The sequence below is a fragment of the Nomia melanderi genome, chromosome 8, assembly GCF_051020985.1.
Source record: "Nomia melanderi isolate GNS246 chromosome 8, iyNomMela1, whole genome shotgun sequence".
Lineage (NCBI taxonomy): Eukaryota > Metazoa > Arthropoda > Insecta > Hymenoptera > Halictidae > Nomia > Nomia melanderi.
Genome location: NC_135006.1, coordinates 7,775,363 through 7,792,042, shown reverse-complemented (window position 1 = coordinate 7,792,042; position 16,680 = coordinate 7,775,363). Strand labels below are relative to the sequence as shown.

At 32.0% G+C, this 16,680-nt stretch overlaps 1 protein-coding gene across 9 annotated transcripts in view; it reads left to right on the top strand.

Annotated features, from left to right (window-relative positions):
* LOC116426438 (cyclic nucleotide-gated channel alpha-3) overlaps positions 1 to 16,680 on the top strand; it is a 295,515-nt gene that overhangs the window by 40,881 nt on the left and 237,954 nt on the right. The window lies entirely within an intron of this gene.

The following is a 16,680-nucleotide window of genomic DNA, read 5'->3' as shown; positions in this document are numbered from 1 at the left end:
TTTTTAAACATTTATTAGTAATGAACTTTTTATCCCCGTGAATTGTTTACTTTAAAGATAATTTTTACACTATACAGTATCATTGAAATTGCGTTAACTTAGTATTGTCCTCTGGATAATGGAGTAGTTCAAATTGATGTCACGTTTGGAATACCCTGACAAGTTTCTCTTGTACTGTACACTGGGTAACTGCTTTCAGTGAACTACACGACGGCTTATGCTTTGGTTGGATAACTCTACAAGGACTTCCAGAACATAGTAGCCCATATCAAAGTAGTCAAATTGAAAAATTTTCATAATAACTAGTAGGATCAGGAACTGTGATACGGCGAAGATAATTAAAAAATTGTGATCTGCATGCAAAAGATATTTTTATAAAGAAAAGATGGGGATTCGTTATTAATTAATTTAAAAATAAGCAATTTTGACTAGGTTTTCATCCTTGAAATATAAATTTAATACAGATTGTATTATAAGTATTAGTTCAAATTTTATTCGAATTTCTTTTAATTAGAAAATGGTTTCAAATGGAAGATTAGTTAGACAATAAATACTTATTTAAATATTTTGTATTCAAAACCGTTGAATAATGTAAAACTACTTAGGATAAAATATTTACATGTATTTTTGGGATTAGATGGAATTTAAAATATTATCGATCAAGTAATTATTTGTATGCATTTTTAATGTAAAGAGTAGTGCACATTTCCCGCTATATTTGCATATGACAGCTGAATATTACACCGTATCTAACAAAAGCTTCTGCTTTTAGTTATAAATATGTATTCATTTCAGGCAAAAATTATGAAAGAGGTTTTTACTCTTTCCATTATAGCTTAATATGAAAGCTCTATTGTAAAATATTGCCTGTCACTATTGTGTTCTGTATGGTCACTATTTGCGCAATACACTTTTCCCAAAAGTGAAAAGGGAATTGTTCAGTGCCGTAAATGTTCTATGCAAAACAAGGAAAACATGTATTGCTTTATTATATAAAATTATACTGTAGATATGTACAGTAAACAAAAAATAATAAATTACATAAACGGCGATGCACAATGGTAAAAAACTGATATTTTTAATAAAATATCTTTCTGCTACAGAGTGTGGTTATTTATAATAGCTTATTTCAAAAAGGGATAATTATACTACATAAAAAACCATAGGAAAAGAAATATCTTCTTTTTCAGGAAGAATAATTATTCCATACTATACAAATAAAACAAAAAAGTATTTTCTTTTTCAAAAAGAAATAATCATTCCATACTATGCGAATAAAATGGCGCCAAACAGATTGAACAGCGGCAATGAAAGAACGCTTGTCGGCTACCTTGCGGATGATAACGTTAATCAGACAGCAAGGGGTGTCGAAGATGAGAATTCTCAAATATACTTAGCTGTACAGTTGAATTGGTTCTTGTTCTCGCCAGAGTAACCTCTCGTTCGATAGGAAAATGGCCTTTCATCCCCTATTGTACATATCCTACGAAGGAATCCCGTATCAGTGCTAAAGCTGGATTTAGCGGGACGGTGAAATCAGTACCATCTCATCCCCATTTCAAAATTCTCTCAACTCGCCAGAAGAAGAATCCCATCCAGTTTGGTAAGGCGCGGAAACTTCCTCAACTTCTATCAAACTTCATCCCAGTCCCGCAGCGTGTGAATGTCTATTAGGTATCAGGCCTATCCCCATTCTAACTGCGTATCGCTGTTGCCTCACTACACTCCATCAAGTTTCTTCTCCGTTTAACCTTTTGACTGTCACAGATTTTTAGTTCAATTTTGCACAAAAGAAAGATACTGGAAATCGTTATTCGGAATTAACACTAATTGTACCGGCACTTTTCCTACCGTAATCAATCGAATAACTGGCTAAAAAACAAAGGTAAACAAGTTACATTATAACTTCTTTTTGATGGAAACAGTAACAAAAGAAAAGACAAAAATTGAAAAATGTGATAAGACAGATGATATAAAATTCAATGAACGACAGAAAATGCAGAATTTTAAATCCGGTCATTTGACCGGTTTCAGGTACGGTTAGCGTTAAAGAGAGGTCAGAAAAATAATACAAACAAATTTTGTTGGAAAATTAAAATTTTGTTGTCTATTTATAGCAGGAGTTATTTAATATTTATGTAATAGTAGCAATATTCTTTATGTAATACATTCATTATGCAGTCAGGGAGTTAAATAATTATCAAATTTAGCGATTGTTGAAATATTGAAATATTGAAATATAAATATGAACGTTGAAATATTGAAGAAATGGTCATGAGATAAAATTGTATGGTTCCCAATGTAAGATATAGTCAAAATAATCTGTATTTAAATTAAAACTAGAAGTTTATATCTGTGGAATAAAAGAATTTTTTTTTTCTTTTTAATGAAATGGCAACGTTGAAGTATGGTCAGACCTTTTGATATAATTTCAATTGGTATTGTTGGTTTGTTCTGTATGGTTTAAATTGGCACAAAAATACAAAAATGGCTGAGTACAATTTATTACTTAGGATAAGATGAATCAAATTTTATTTTCAAGATCACAAACTATCATTTAAGCATAAATAAAATCAATTTTCTAGAGTGTCTAACGTGATTTACAGTTTTAAATGCAAGAAAAAGGTGATAGTTACTCGTATCATTATTGAAGATAAGGATTTTCTTTTATAATTTCTGTAACTAGCAATCTGAACACAATCATTGAGCAAAATAAAAAGCTAGTAAATAACGAAATTATATTACTTTTATTATTATTGTTTCGTTTTATACGGAGATTAAAATACGTATGTCCCGCGTTATATTGTTATATATCTCATTCGCTGGGCAACGTGCTTCACCATTTTTCATAATGCATTTCATTTCAAAGTGCGTACTTTATATAATTACTTATAATAGCTCCTCATACATTTGCAAATTGTATTACATTAAAATAAAATTTATTGCATATTTTATTAGTTTGAAAATGTTAAATATGTGAAGAAATGTTTTTCAAAGATTAAATTATTTTATAAAATTTCCAAACAGAAAAAATCTGTTGGTATTAAACTGAGGGCAACATGCTGCACGACAAAATAAATTTCCATTGCAATTTTTGTACTTTTATATTCGTTGTAAACGCTATTTTTTTACTTCATTGAGGACAGCAATTTAATTTGTACTTATTTTGCTGTATCCTACGTGATTATTGACAATAAAGATTATTGACAATTACCGTTAATGGTTCCATTTGCATTAAGTAATACACAAATAGACTGCAAAATAGCATGCTAGTAGAATGCACAAGGTAATGGACGAAACCTATGCAACAACCTAATTTCAAAGACAATGTGCCTGAACACGTATAATTTCGGTTTATAATCCACAAATTCTATGGAGGCTACTGTTCAATTATTGTCAGCTAATATCGTTCGTGTCAATTGAATAAAATATGTCGCGCGGATCTGTTCACTCTAACTCTGATTAGTGGAAATTTAATTAAACCGAACGTTAAAGCTTTGCAAAATTAGTTATGCGCACGTGGTGTATAAAGACCTATTATAGTACGTATTATATGAATCATCGATCAAGTGTTACAATTTCATTTTATGACAATTTTATACTACTATGTTTTACGTGACAAATTAAATTTTGCAGGAGTGCCCATATAATAAATTTATAGTTCAACTCATATTCCTTTAGTTTTAATATCGTTAGTTTTGAACGTGTTTCTACGTAAAATCGTTAATTTAACCAGAAGTAGCGTGGAAAACATGAAAAAATTAAAATATAAGTCGAAAGTTTGAAACAGAATTTACTTTGTATATGAAAGCAAGTAAAACATGTAAATTAAAATTTGTATATGGCAAGCTTGGTTTTCAGCAAAGTCGAGATTAAACATGTTCGGTCAGCATAGAAACTTTAATGCTTTCACGGCCTGGAATATTACATTCATTTTTAGCTTTCGGGTGAGAGCCGTATCCAGTAGGAATTTGTTCCCAACGTGTCGCCGACATTGCAGCTGGCTTCAACAGGAGGCTAAAGGCACACTGATACTGATGTGTGCCAGGGAAAAGTCTCTTTAAGTATGTACTCTGTTCATGTTCCGGATCAACGGTCACCAGTTATTTTAATTGGTCAGCTGAACAATTCCACTTCCATCAGGATCCTTGACTTGTCTCTGAAACTCAGTCAGATCCTCTTCAGGAGCATATGGGATACTATTGACCGATTCAGCTACGAGCAGGCGGAAAAACATACATCCTTCGCACCCAGAAACAAACAGAGAAATTCCACAAACTAAAGCCACGTGACAGACCCACAGCACCATTAACACTTACAGTCAAAAATTTGACAGACGCTCCACTGACGCAATATGCCGTATCCGTTCTTTCTGAAGGACACAATTTTGCCATCACGTCTAAACTGATACCTCGTGAGGAGATCATTGGTCAAGTTGAGAGCATTATCAGCAAGCTACCAACCGATAAAGCCAATGAAATCAGGAAAAAGCCACCAACATCCTGAGACAAGCCGTTCCTCCGAAACCAAACATCACTAAAGAGGAGGTGTCAGCACTACAAGATCTCAGGAAGAACAAGGAGATCTACGTCCTACCCGCGGACAAAGGCAATACCATGGTAGTTATGTCACAGAACCAATACCACGACAAAATCACGCAACTACTAGACAATAACACCTACCAGAAACTTCACAAAGACCCTACGAAAGCCTTAGAACGAAACACAATACAATTCATCAAACGCTCCAACCTATCAGCAACCATATCCAAACTCATCACTCCCAAAGAATCACGGGCTCCCAGAGACTCTATGGACTTCCCAAAGTACGCAAGGAAGACATTCCCCTGAGACCCATAGTCAGCGCAATAGGTTCACCTACGTACTAACTGTCGAAATTCCTGACAACCATCCTAACTCCTCTCACGGGCAAAACTAAGACTCATATACAAAATTCCGAACACTTTATATAAAAAATCCAACAGGTCAAAACCAATCCCACTGACATACTAGTAAGTCTCAAAACCAAAATTCCAAGTAACCTCATCTCACTAACCCAACACTGTCTCACTTCGTATACCAGGGTGAATACTATGAACAAACTTCAGGCACCGCAATGGGCTCACCCATCTCACCAGTCATCGCCAACATATTCATGGAACATTTAGAGGAACGCATCTTGAACGAAGCCCCTCTGAAACCTTCTGAGTGGTTCCGATACGTTGACGACAGCTTCGTGGTATGGCCCCATGGTCACGACACTCTTCCTTCCTTCCTCAACTTCATAAACAACCTACACCCAGATATTAAATTTATCATGGAAACAGAAGATAACAAAACCCTACCCTTCCTTGATGTATTGGTTACAAGAAAACCGGATGGCACCCTAGGACATCAAGTTTACAGGAAACCAACTCACACTAACAGATAACTTAACGCCTCCTCACACCACCACCCGGCATAGAAGGATTCCGTCATCAGATGCTTAGTCAACCGCGCTCTGAAGATCTGCGATACAAACAACTTACAAACGGAACTTGACCACGTGAAGCACGCATTAATACGCAACGGCTTTCCAGCACGTAGGATCCAACGTACTGTCAACAGACTCCAACACAGTACACCTGCTCATCAAGACTATCTTCCAGACCCAAACAAAAATAGGACAGGTTCTCACCTCCCCTAAGGATCCATTACCGCGCCTATCATATGTGGGAATATACAAAATTCCCTGTTCATGCGGTAAAGTATACATCGGTGAAGCCGGGAGGAGCGTGAGTACACGCCTCATCGAACACGATCGTTGCACCAGACTAAAGTACACCCAGTCTGCGGTCGCAGAACATCACTTGACCACGGGACACATGATCAAGTTCGAAGAGACGAAGAATTGTCATACATATTTAAAGAGACTTTTCCCTGGCACACATCAGTATCAGTGTGCCTTTAGCCTCCTGGTAAAGCCAACTGCAATGTTGGCGAAACGTTGGGAACAAATTCCTACTGGACATGTCTCTCACCCGAAAGCCAAAAATGAATGTAATGTTCTGTCAGCAGTTCGTGAACTGCAGAAGTACGTGACAAATTTTCAAACTCAAATTTCTCGAAAAGGATATTTCAAAAACAAAATTTTAGTTTCACATAGCTTCTCGGTTATACCATAAATTACACTTGGAATTATTAGATCAGAAAATTGTAATTCTTCACAAAAGAAAGATACGACGCATGTTTGAACATTTATATGGCATTTTGATTTAGTACATACAACTACAATAAAATTATAAAATTACGATTATTAATGTTTATTTGATTTAAAATTATCACTTTAAAGAATTGTTGTTATCCTCTTCTAATGGAATTAACTTTCAATTTAGTCAATAAAAATTTTACCATAAAGAACTATATAATTTCCTGTAATAAAATTAATTTTATTTATTAAAAACATTTTAACTTACTGAAATAAATGATAAAGAAATCAGTACCACAGGAAAATCTCAAACAAATCTATTACAAAATATAAGTAGTGAATAATGGTATTTTTTATTCTGTCTTTTTTCATAAAGCTTAAATATTAAAAGTAATTCAGAAGTAAACTGTGGTATATATTTTCCATGTATCTTAAAATGCATGTGTAATCAAAAATTAGGACTACATTTTTGCTAGTTTCATATGTCTAAACTAATTTCATCATGGCACCCGGTTCACCGAACGTATTGCTAAACTCTTATTATCTGAACCCAGGATATGCGACGTACCGCATGATGCATGAACTATTTATATGATTTAGTGGCTTCGTCCTGTACCCAACATGGAAACAAAAGATAGTATTTGGACAAAGTATATGTGTATATGCGTGCAACAATCCAATTACACAAATATGACATCTAATTATACAAATGGAGAAAGAGTAGTCAAACAAAAAGTAGGCAAATATCTTTGAATAACAGATGTTTTTAATATTTAAGAAATTTTGCAACTTAAAGTATTACAAATAACTTAAAACATTAACAAACAATTATGGAAATATAAAAAAATATAAAACATTTAATTGTTTAGAAACCAATGAAGGATAATTATTATGTGATTACGATCATGAACATACGTTACTAATAATTCAATACGTCAGTAATCATTTATTAGGTAATATCTACACTTATATTTTATATTTAATTTTATATAAAAGGTGTATTTATATTTATTTTTCTGAGGTCTTACAGTTATAATATGTATTATTAATATGTTTATCTTTTTTCATTTTGGTACTCTTTGAGACAAATATTTTTCAGTTAATTATTTTACATTTTATCTGTAATTTTATTTAGTGTAATAAGTAAAAATAATAAGTACATAAGTTATCGTTTTAAACAAACATCTTAGTTTAAAAATAAATTCCCAATGAAAGTGCAGACGACATTCATGCAACATCACTCGGATCAATAAAGGAGTAGCCGTAGAATTCCTGAAGCCGCGATTCCGATTCTGCTGCAAACTTTTTTCGAAGTTGACTGTTGAACAACTGAATAGTAGGACAATACGTCTTCCGACACTAACAGCGAGACACTTCTCTAAGTTGAAACGCAGATCCGTATTCGATTTTACTTCTTTGCTCACTTCCACCTTTCGACTTTGCGATGAAACAAGAAACTTGGTACGAATGAAATATCACTAAATAGCTATGTTTTAAAAGTTTTATAATATTCCAAGTTTCACACTTCTGTGTAAGCCATTGGAAGAAAGTAGAACATAAACTCGTTATGTAAAACATATCAATTACTGGAATCTATCTACGTATTATTTAATATAACGATATTTAATTTTCTAAGAAATTACTTAAATGTTAACACATGAGAACTGACGAGAAAAATTTGTAATTAATAAACAAATTTCTCCAAGATTTTTATATTTATTACTTTCGAGTCATTACTACGTTCCGCAAAAATTTTTAAATTATAAAATAAAATTAATCATTCATCCGAAGAGGATTAAACCAATTTAATCCAGCGAATATTTTTCAACAAATATTTTCTTATCAAGAGCGGGAAATAATCATTCAACTAAAAGTTATTACAAAATGAAGTAGGGTAAATAAATAATTCTGCGGACAATAGAGTTGGTCAGAATATTTAAAAACACGTTTTCATTAAAAATTAGAAACGATTATTCGATTAAAAGTAATAACAAAACATAGTAGAATAAACAAATAACTCTACGAACAACAACGTTGCTCAGAATATTTAAAAATACGTTTCTATCGAGAGGAGCTGTTTATCAAGACCAGAAAACAGTTATTCCATTAAAAGCTTATTCCAATACAAAATAGAACAAACAAATAACACTGCAAACAACAGCGTTGTTCAGAATATTTAAAAATACGTTTTGAATTGGATCGCGCAACACGCAATCCGGACCTCCAGAAATTTCAAATCAAGAGTATTCAAGCATTAAATCAATATGCGGCGAGACAAAAGAGCCCGCGTAAAATCAGAGGATAATGTTCACTGCGCCATATACATGGGTGTTGGAGACGTCGCTGGTACGTGTCAACGCAATAGGATCGTTTCCGGTAGAGGTCCGGTGAATAATTCGGCCAATATTGTCTGGTATTCCGAGGAGGGTGTTACACGGCGACATCTCTCCAGGCGTCGGGGAAAGCGCCTGTGCGTGCACCACGCGTCTATAGCTGCCATTGCGACACTTGCCGAAGCATACGGTCCCATTGGGCATCCTGTATATCCTGGAACAGACCATGCCACGTATACTGCTGGTACTACCGAGTGCGGGGGACAATATGACGGTTCCATACCAGCGATATCTTTGTTCTAATGTTATTGTCCGCGATTTATTGTGTCGCGATGAGGTCTGATTGATTTGGGATTAATTGATAAACATTCTTGCGATGCAAAGGGAATTCGAAGGAAATTAATTTTTAAAATGATGAAGTTGGGTAGCCTCGCGTACTTAGTATGTTATAAACAATATTATGGGAATTGTCAGAACATTTTAAGAAACTCGTAATATATAAAGTAGGATAAAATTTCGTTTTTGGTCGTTTTGGACATTTGTTTAAGTTCCAATATGTTTATCTTTGAAACTTAATTATGAGAAACATTGTGGAGATAGTTCGTAGCATTTGTAAATACAGGTGAATGCATAATTCGCGATTGAAGTGTAAGATGCCTTTAAATAAGAAAATTAGTAGATATTAACGAGTTAAAAATATTAAAAATTGATATTTTGCCATTTATGACTATATACTAGATTAGGTTTATGTTTGGTGCCATTTTTCGTTATCTAGAAGAGTTACTATCGTTTTATTTAAAAATTGAACTAGGAACATGTTTCACATCATAAGATTACTTACTTTTGTGTGACACTTTTTAATTAATATTTTTGTTCAAATGTTAATATACTGCATACTGAGAACGAAAAATCTCATTTTTATACAAATATCTACTTATGAAACCTTGCGAATTACCGCATGATTATAAAAGTACAAAATTTTATCAAAACCGATTATTTGTTTAAAATATATTACATGACAATAAGATATTGTATTTGTCTACGTTTACTGATGTAAATTAATCTAATAGAAAATCGCCAGCTACACAGCCCAGTTTTCTTAAAATTAGCCGGTACGCAATGTGATAATATATTTTATCGTATATTACGATATACCCTCAAATTGGCATCAGAATTATACAAGCACAGTGATAGTCAATTCAATAGGATCCTCGTAAAATCCAAACACGAAAGAACAATTTCAACGAGGTCACATCAATTCTTATGTAAAAAAAACAATTCCTAATAATCACAGGATGGATAAAAATGAATAAAAAAATTAATTAAGTGAATAAACAAAGGTATTTGGAAAATTAAAATACACAGTCTCAATAACGTAATTTTATTTTCGAAGACTTACAGAAGCGGTTGCACTGTATCCCGTCCAACGATGCTTCGTATGAACAGATATGTATACGTTCGTTGTGTATGTATAGGTTCATCATGCGTACTTGTGGTTTATCGGGGGAACTAAGGGGAATTGGTGGGAAACGGTCCGTTCGTTGGCGGTCTTCAACAATTAAGCAGGCAATTATATTGCGTTAATATTCAGTATCATTCAGTTAATATCGCCAATCAGATACACTTTCGGGTAAATTTGGTCGCGACGCTGGAAAGCCATTGACTCTATCCAATGATTCACTGTGCCATCTCTTTAGATATATATAGATATAATATGTGTATATACCTACCGCTTTCCCCCTTTTTATTATCGCATGCGCATTAGTCAATACAATTTTATCCTTGACTAATTGAATGGATGACTAGAAGAAAAGTAAATGCTATGTTTCGTAAAAGTTAATTGCTTACCATAACAATTAAAACACTTGAAAAACAAATACTGATATAATAATGGAAAAGTAATTCATTAACGTCAAAGATAAAATAAAGTATAAAAATATTGGTTTTTGACCATTTTTAAGTTTTCTTTAACGAAAATATCTTTCAAAAAATTTAGTATGTCCTTCTTCTAGACATCTATCCAATTTTATACGATTTTTATCAATTTGAATCGTTACATTACGATATAACTGGTACAAAAAATACAGGATGCTCGTGCTTTTCTTAATCAATGTTTTTCTCACAAATGCTAAATACACTAACAAAATATAGGATGAAAAAGTTTACTGTACCTTGTCAACTTCGGATAATATTTAATCGGTCTCTTATTTTGAAAATAGGGTAAGTCCATCTTCTTTTGTTTTGAGATCTTGGGGTATTTTTTTCGTTTCTATCAATTGAAAAATCCTAACAGATTCACTCAATTTTTTTATGATTATACGAGTTTAGGTGTGTGTGTGTGTGTGTGTAATACTTGTGCGGTAACCACTAGTACTTAACAGTTTAATTAATTAAATCAAAAAATAATTCTATTGTAAATTTATATATATTTTTTGATTTTATTAATTAAACTGTTAAGTACTCGTGGTTACCACAAAGGTATTCGAGCTTTGTAGGCGTTTTGCACACGGTGCGCCGACGTATAAACTTATTTTGCTCGAAGGACCACCCGAATAATCGGGAACAGTACTTAGAAAATGTGTAGGTGCTAAGGTATGACTTTGTTCTTGTTGTGACTTGTTTGGTTTTAATATCGTACTATCTGTGACCTGAATTCCTACCGTCTGAGCCTCCCAGAATCGTGTTCGACGACGCCTCGATAGAGTCGTTTTAGCAGGGGTGAAGACGTTCTGGTTAGTTTTTGTAAGTGTAGAGGGTTGTGGAAGGGAGACAAAGTTCCCTCCCTTCTTGGGCCTTCCTAGTTGCTAATGTTACTAACTAATTCGTCCCGTTTGCAATCCTCGACGGTGGCAGGTAAAAGGCAAGAAACGCGTTGGCCTTAATAACACATGCTAAAACAGACGAACTAGAGAGTTAGAAATGCTGATGGCTGGACGCCATATGTGGACAATAGACAGGGAAAAGCTGTAGTAAGGATCGCAGGCCTTATGGGTTTATCGATTTATGGCTGCCACGAACCCTTCCTGTAATGCCGAAAGGTCAAAATAAATGAACATGAAATTTCATTTGGTAACAAAATTTCAATTAAACTTCAAAATAAATCAATTCAAATTTCAAAATAGACGAAGTTTTTAATATTTAAATTATAAATTGATTATAATTAAAAAATTTACGTTAAGATGCATATAAAGACTTTGTTGTATTAATTTAAAAGAATGAATCTATACGTATATAAAATGGACAGTCCAATTGTATAAAGAGTACTCTCTTGGGATGCTATGTATCCTTTTGTACATTATAGCAACATAATTGACAGGAAAAATTTAATTAAACGTGGTAAAATGAACTTAAAAGTCAGAGAAAATTAGAGATGGAAACCAAGAATACATTTTGCGTGCATTTACCATTTATGAGAGAAGCACTGAATACTAATGATGCAATGATCCGGTATAGTGACACTGTTGAAATGCTCAGGGGATTGTGAAAGCGATACCTTTTATAGGGGAAATTACCGAAATTGCTTTTCACTATAGGGAAATACAAGACCGTAATTATCTTGATTCGGTTTTCTACTCATGTTGCTTGCCTATCTGAGGCGTCCTCATCTGAGGGGTCACATTTAGAAAGAAACAACTCCCCTTTCAATTCGAAAAAATTCCTCAATTATAGTCCTTCGATTCTCAAAAGTACTTTCGTTCTGAAACTTGCTATTCCTTTGTTTTTTCGACACTGTTCGATCTCGGAAGTATTCAGTGATTTTTGAAATTGTTAAGTGAATGAATTTAAGAAATCTATAGAGGTGAAGGCAGAAGACTTGACGCTGAATTAATTAAGATAAACAAATTGACCAAAAGTTTGAATTAATTTTAAAAATTGATGAAAATAGAAAGATGTATGTTAAGTTAACAAACATAAGTTACTATCAACAATTACATTAATGTATGAATAGTAAGGACTAAAGGTACCTATTAAAACAATACAGTAAGAAGATTAATTCTGAGGAAAGAAAAAATGAAACAATGCATGAAATGAAGTAGAATGTTGTGAAATATATGCAACGGAAGCAATAACATTAATTTTATACTCGTTTTATACAAACAAATTGTACACGAAAATTTTCCTTTAATAATTTATAATGTGGAATTCTGTATCTTTGTGGAAACATTGAAATATGAAAGCTATAACATTTAAAGACGAGTGGCTCAATGGACATAAATCACGTTAGATTGCGTTCAGGTATTCAGAACACGTCTAGCAGAATTGCTGTTTCACATAAATTAATTGTAGATGACATAGAGAGTGTATATATACGTTATTTAAGGCTGATAATTCATTGCTTACAGAATTATCGAAAAGTACAAATGATATAGATTTCGATAAATAATACTTTCAAATGATCAATGAATACATAAAATCACATTTTAGGCAACAAAAGTATAAAAGTGTATTGCTTTATTTACAAAGGGTGAATTATTTTTTAGAATAAGAGTAATAATTATAAAATATAAACTGTATTATTTTGTTATTAGTACAATTGTGTTATTGCAAATGGTTTTAAAAACAAATTCTTCTGTTAAAACGTCAAACAAAATTTGATCATTATGAAACATATATCAACCAAGCCGATTTTAATTAAAATTCGAATTCTGTTGTTGTAAAACACATCTTTTTTAAGTAACTCTTAATTTTACCTTACAATGTTATGTATCATATTAATTTTTATCTGTTTCCAAATGAATACTTTAATGCCTAGTATCACATATACATCACTTCGTTTAACCAGCGGTAATGGGTTGATGTCACGCAAACGAGATTTCGCTATTCTCAAGCCTGTCACTCTAAATTAAAGTACTCAATTCTAACACAATATATCTGACTACCATATTTATTAATAATAAAGCTAAATTAATATTGTATTTATACTTGAGGTGACGGTAGATTTATTAATTTGCAAACTGTTGTTAATATTTCCGTAATAAAGGACTTTTATGTATAAAATACAAAATATAGCTATCACTACTTTAAGAAAATATTAAGATAAAGAATTCTCTTTTAATTATTTATTATTTCATTTATTATCTTAAAATTGCAAAATAAAATTTTATAGACGTAAAATAACAATGTATTTTTTGTGAAATATGTTTTCGCTATCTTTTACTGTTTTCTAGGGAATTCACAGGAAAGAAAAATTTGCAATTTTTAAAAAAAGTGAAATTCGGCACGAAAAAAATTGCAATATATTAGGCTTGACTAATTCTGTTTACACGCAATGTTTTATAATTGTTTGAATTTTGATACCTTTCTTTGTTAGTTAGAAAATCTCCTTAAAATGAAAGAAAATTAATCCATTGTTTCAGATTGAAATTCTATATTAATGCTAGATTCCAAAAGCAATTCTCAGTCGGGGGACACTACACATCACTCAACTCATCTATCAAATTCTCAATATTAATAAGCACGCTTCAATCTCCGAACACAATAATAATATTATCGACAATTCTGTTATCATATTCTAATTATCATTGCTGAGAAACTTCGAATATGTAATCATTCATTGATATTAAATTTCGCTTTTAATTAATTTCTCGCCTTCACATAAACGACTAATACTTCTTATATGTATTATTCTTATAAATATAATTTTGTTTGTTAGGTATTAGTGATAGTTAGAATGTAATAGTTCCATTAAAAAAAAGTGGACAATCTCTCTCCAACTTACCCTATATTAAAGAAACGAAATAAACTTTTGAGACAATTGAACAATTTAAACGAAATTAAGAAAAATATTTTTCGGTGATTAAAAAATTATCAAACTTGGATTTTGAAAATATTGTTTTGAGAAAAATGTACAGTTTATACATAAATATAATTATATTTACATGGAATGGTAATTTCTTTAAAAATTTTCTAGTAAAGCTTTTATTAATTTTTATTCCAGTAAACATTGTATTCTTTTGTAAATTTTCGAGCAAAGGAAAGAAACATTAAGATAGAATATTCAAATAGTCGCATTTTAAAAAAATTAATTGTTATGCCCACCAAGGTGTATATAAGTTTATTAAAAAGGCATATAAACACATAACACGATTATAGATAATTTTTCAGAATATTTCAAAATATTTTTAGGTTACTATATACAAATACAGATGTGTCTCATCAATTACAATGCTGTAAAATTAGAATTATATATTTCTCATCTATTTTCTATGAATATGAAAAGGTTTAGGATTCATAATTACGGTCAAAGTGTATAACTTCGGAGTGCAACAAAGCTTGGGTACATGATTGTCGAAGTTACTGGGATATTTGATTCCCTTTGTCTCCCGAATAATTCAATATATCGCTAAAGCCTTCGCTCGTATCTCGACGTTTGAGACTCGGCAGTGCTGTCAAAATGTCCTTTTTATAGGCAGGAAGAGAATAATAGGTGGAAATAATACGTCAAGGCAACTGAACACGACAGTTCTATATCCCTTATGTTCAGTTTGTCAGTCTTCTTCTTTGCACACACGATACTCATTGGCAGATATCGGAACAATGGGATCGTAGCTAGTGTCAATAATTTTGTAAAAGACATTTATTTTTAAACACAATAAACAAAGTTAAATCAACGGTTAGAATATAAATATAGAAATAGTGTTGATCCGCTTGTATCATATGGCGAAATAAATATTCTATTATCTATTACGATTATTATAATACTATAACAATATTACAATATATTGTTATAACATATAATGTTCTGTTGCGATATATATTGCACTACTCTAATACCTATGTATTTTGTATTTTCTAAATCAAGAGACTTTCAACTACATTTAAAGATTATTACACTCTCCAATTACTTAATAAAAAACATTTCATCATACTCAAATTTTGTGTATATCTATTTATACAAAATCTAATTAAACCAAAAAATATCAAATTCTATTATAAAGTAGTGCAAGTACGTTGAATCGTTGTTAATTGCTGACTGTGCTTATACGTTTGATGATGGCCAATAAATTGCTCAAACTGCAGGTTAATACAGAGTTAAACAAGTTTTGCCTCGCCAAGCAGAAAGTTATCTGCAGATACGAATTTCCATTTCTACCGATAACGCTCACGTATTAGAGAGTCCATAAATATGTTTATTCGTAATCGTAACTTTCGAATCTCATTAGTTTCTTAAAAAGCTCAGAGGAATGGAAGAAAAAAGACAGAAATCTATACATTCAATCGTTAATACTTTTTAATCGTATTGATGAATTATTTGGGATGGTAAATTTTCTATGAATTTCTGATGAACCATTCAATCCTATATTATAACAATAGAACCTTTTTATTTTCTGCTAATACTATGAAAATAAGGTCCACTCAAACATTATGGGTTCTAAAACTTTCCTCATTACAACTTTATGTAGTTTATTAGTTGATCGACACTGCTGGACCGAAGGGGGTTACAAAATTAGGGTTGTTACCATAGTTATGAATAACTCTTAAACAGGTGACCTCTGCCATATTCAAAGGTTATGGTCAATTTCACTGGCAATTAATATTCAAGTACAAACAAGCATAACTATTAATCAACATTTACTACTTTTAAAATAATACAAGAATTAAACAAACAAGCGGAGACTCTTTGACTTTTTACCATTTAAAAAAAATACAAGAATGAAACAAACAAGCGAAGACTCTTTGACTCCATACGCCTATTTAACACGTTAACTGCTGCGGCAGTCACTGATCACCGTTACTTCTAAATTGCTTGAAAATAATGATGCAATTGCTTGAGAATAACGTAAAATGCTGTAATATGATTAAGAACGAATAAAAGTATTTAACGCTCTGAGTAACAAGATATTGACTGATTAAATTTTAACTGACTAGATATTAACACATATCACACATGTGTGACGCCGTTGGTTACTGTTGCTATGACGATGTTAATCTGTTAATTGTGGAATTTAATTTCAAAAATTTCTGATAATGCTCGGTCAAATGCACCTATAATATATTCTAACGAAAAGCTAAAACAAAACAAAAAAGAATTACATGTTTATCTAAGAAAATAAATAATTTATCGTTGAAAAAATTAGTATCTTTTTGATTTTAAGATGATGTGTATACTCGTCGAATGCAGTTATGTAACTGGTTAACATATATTTAGTACACTCCATGT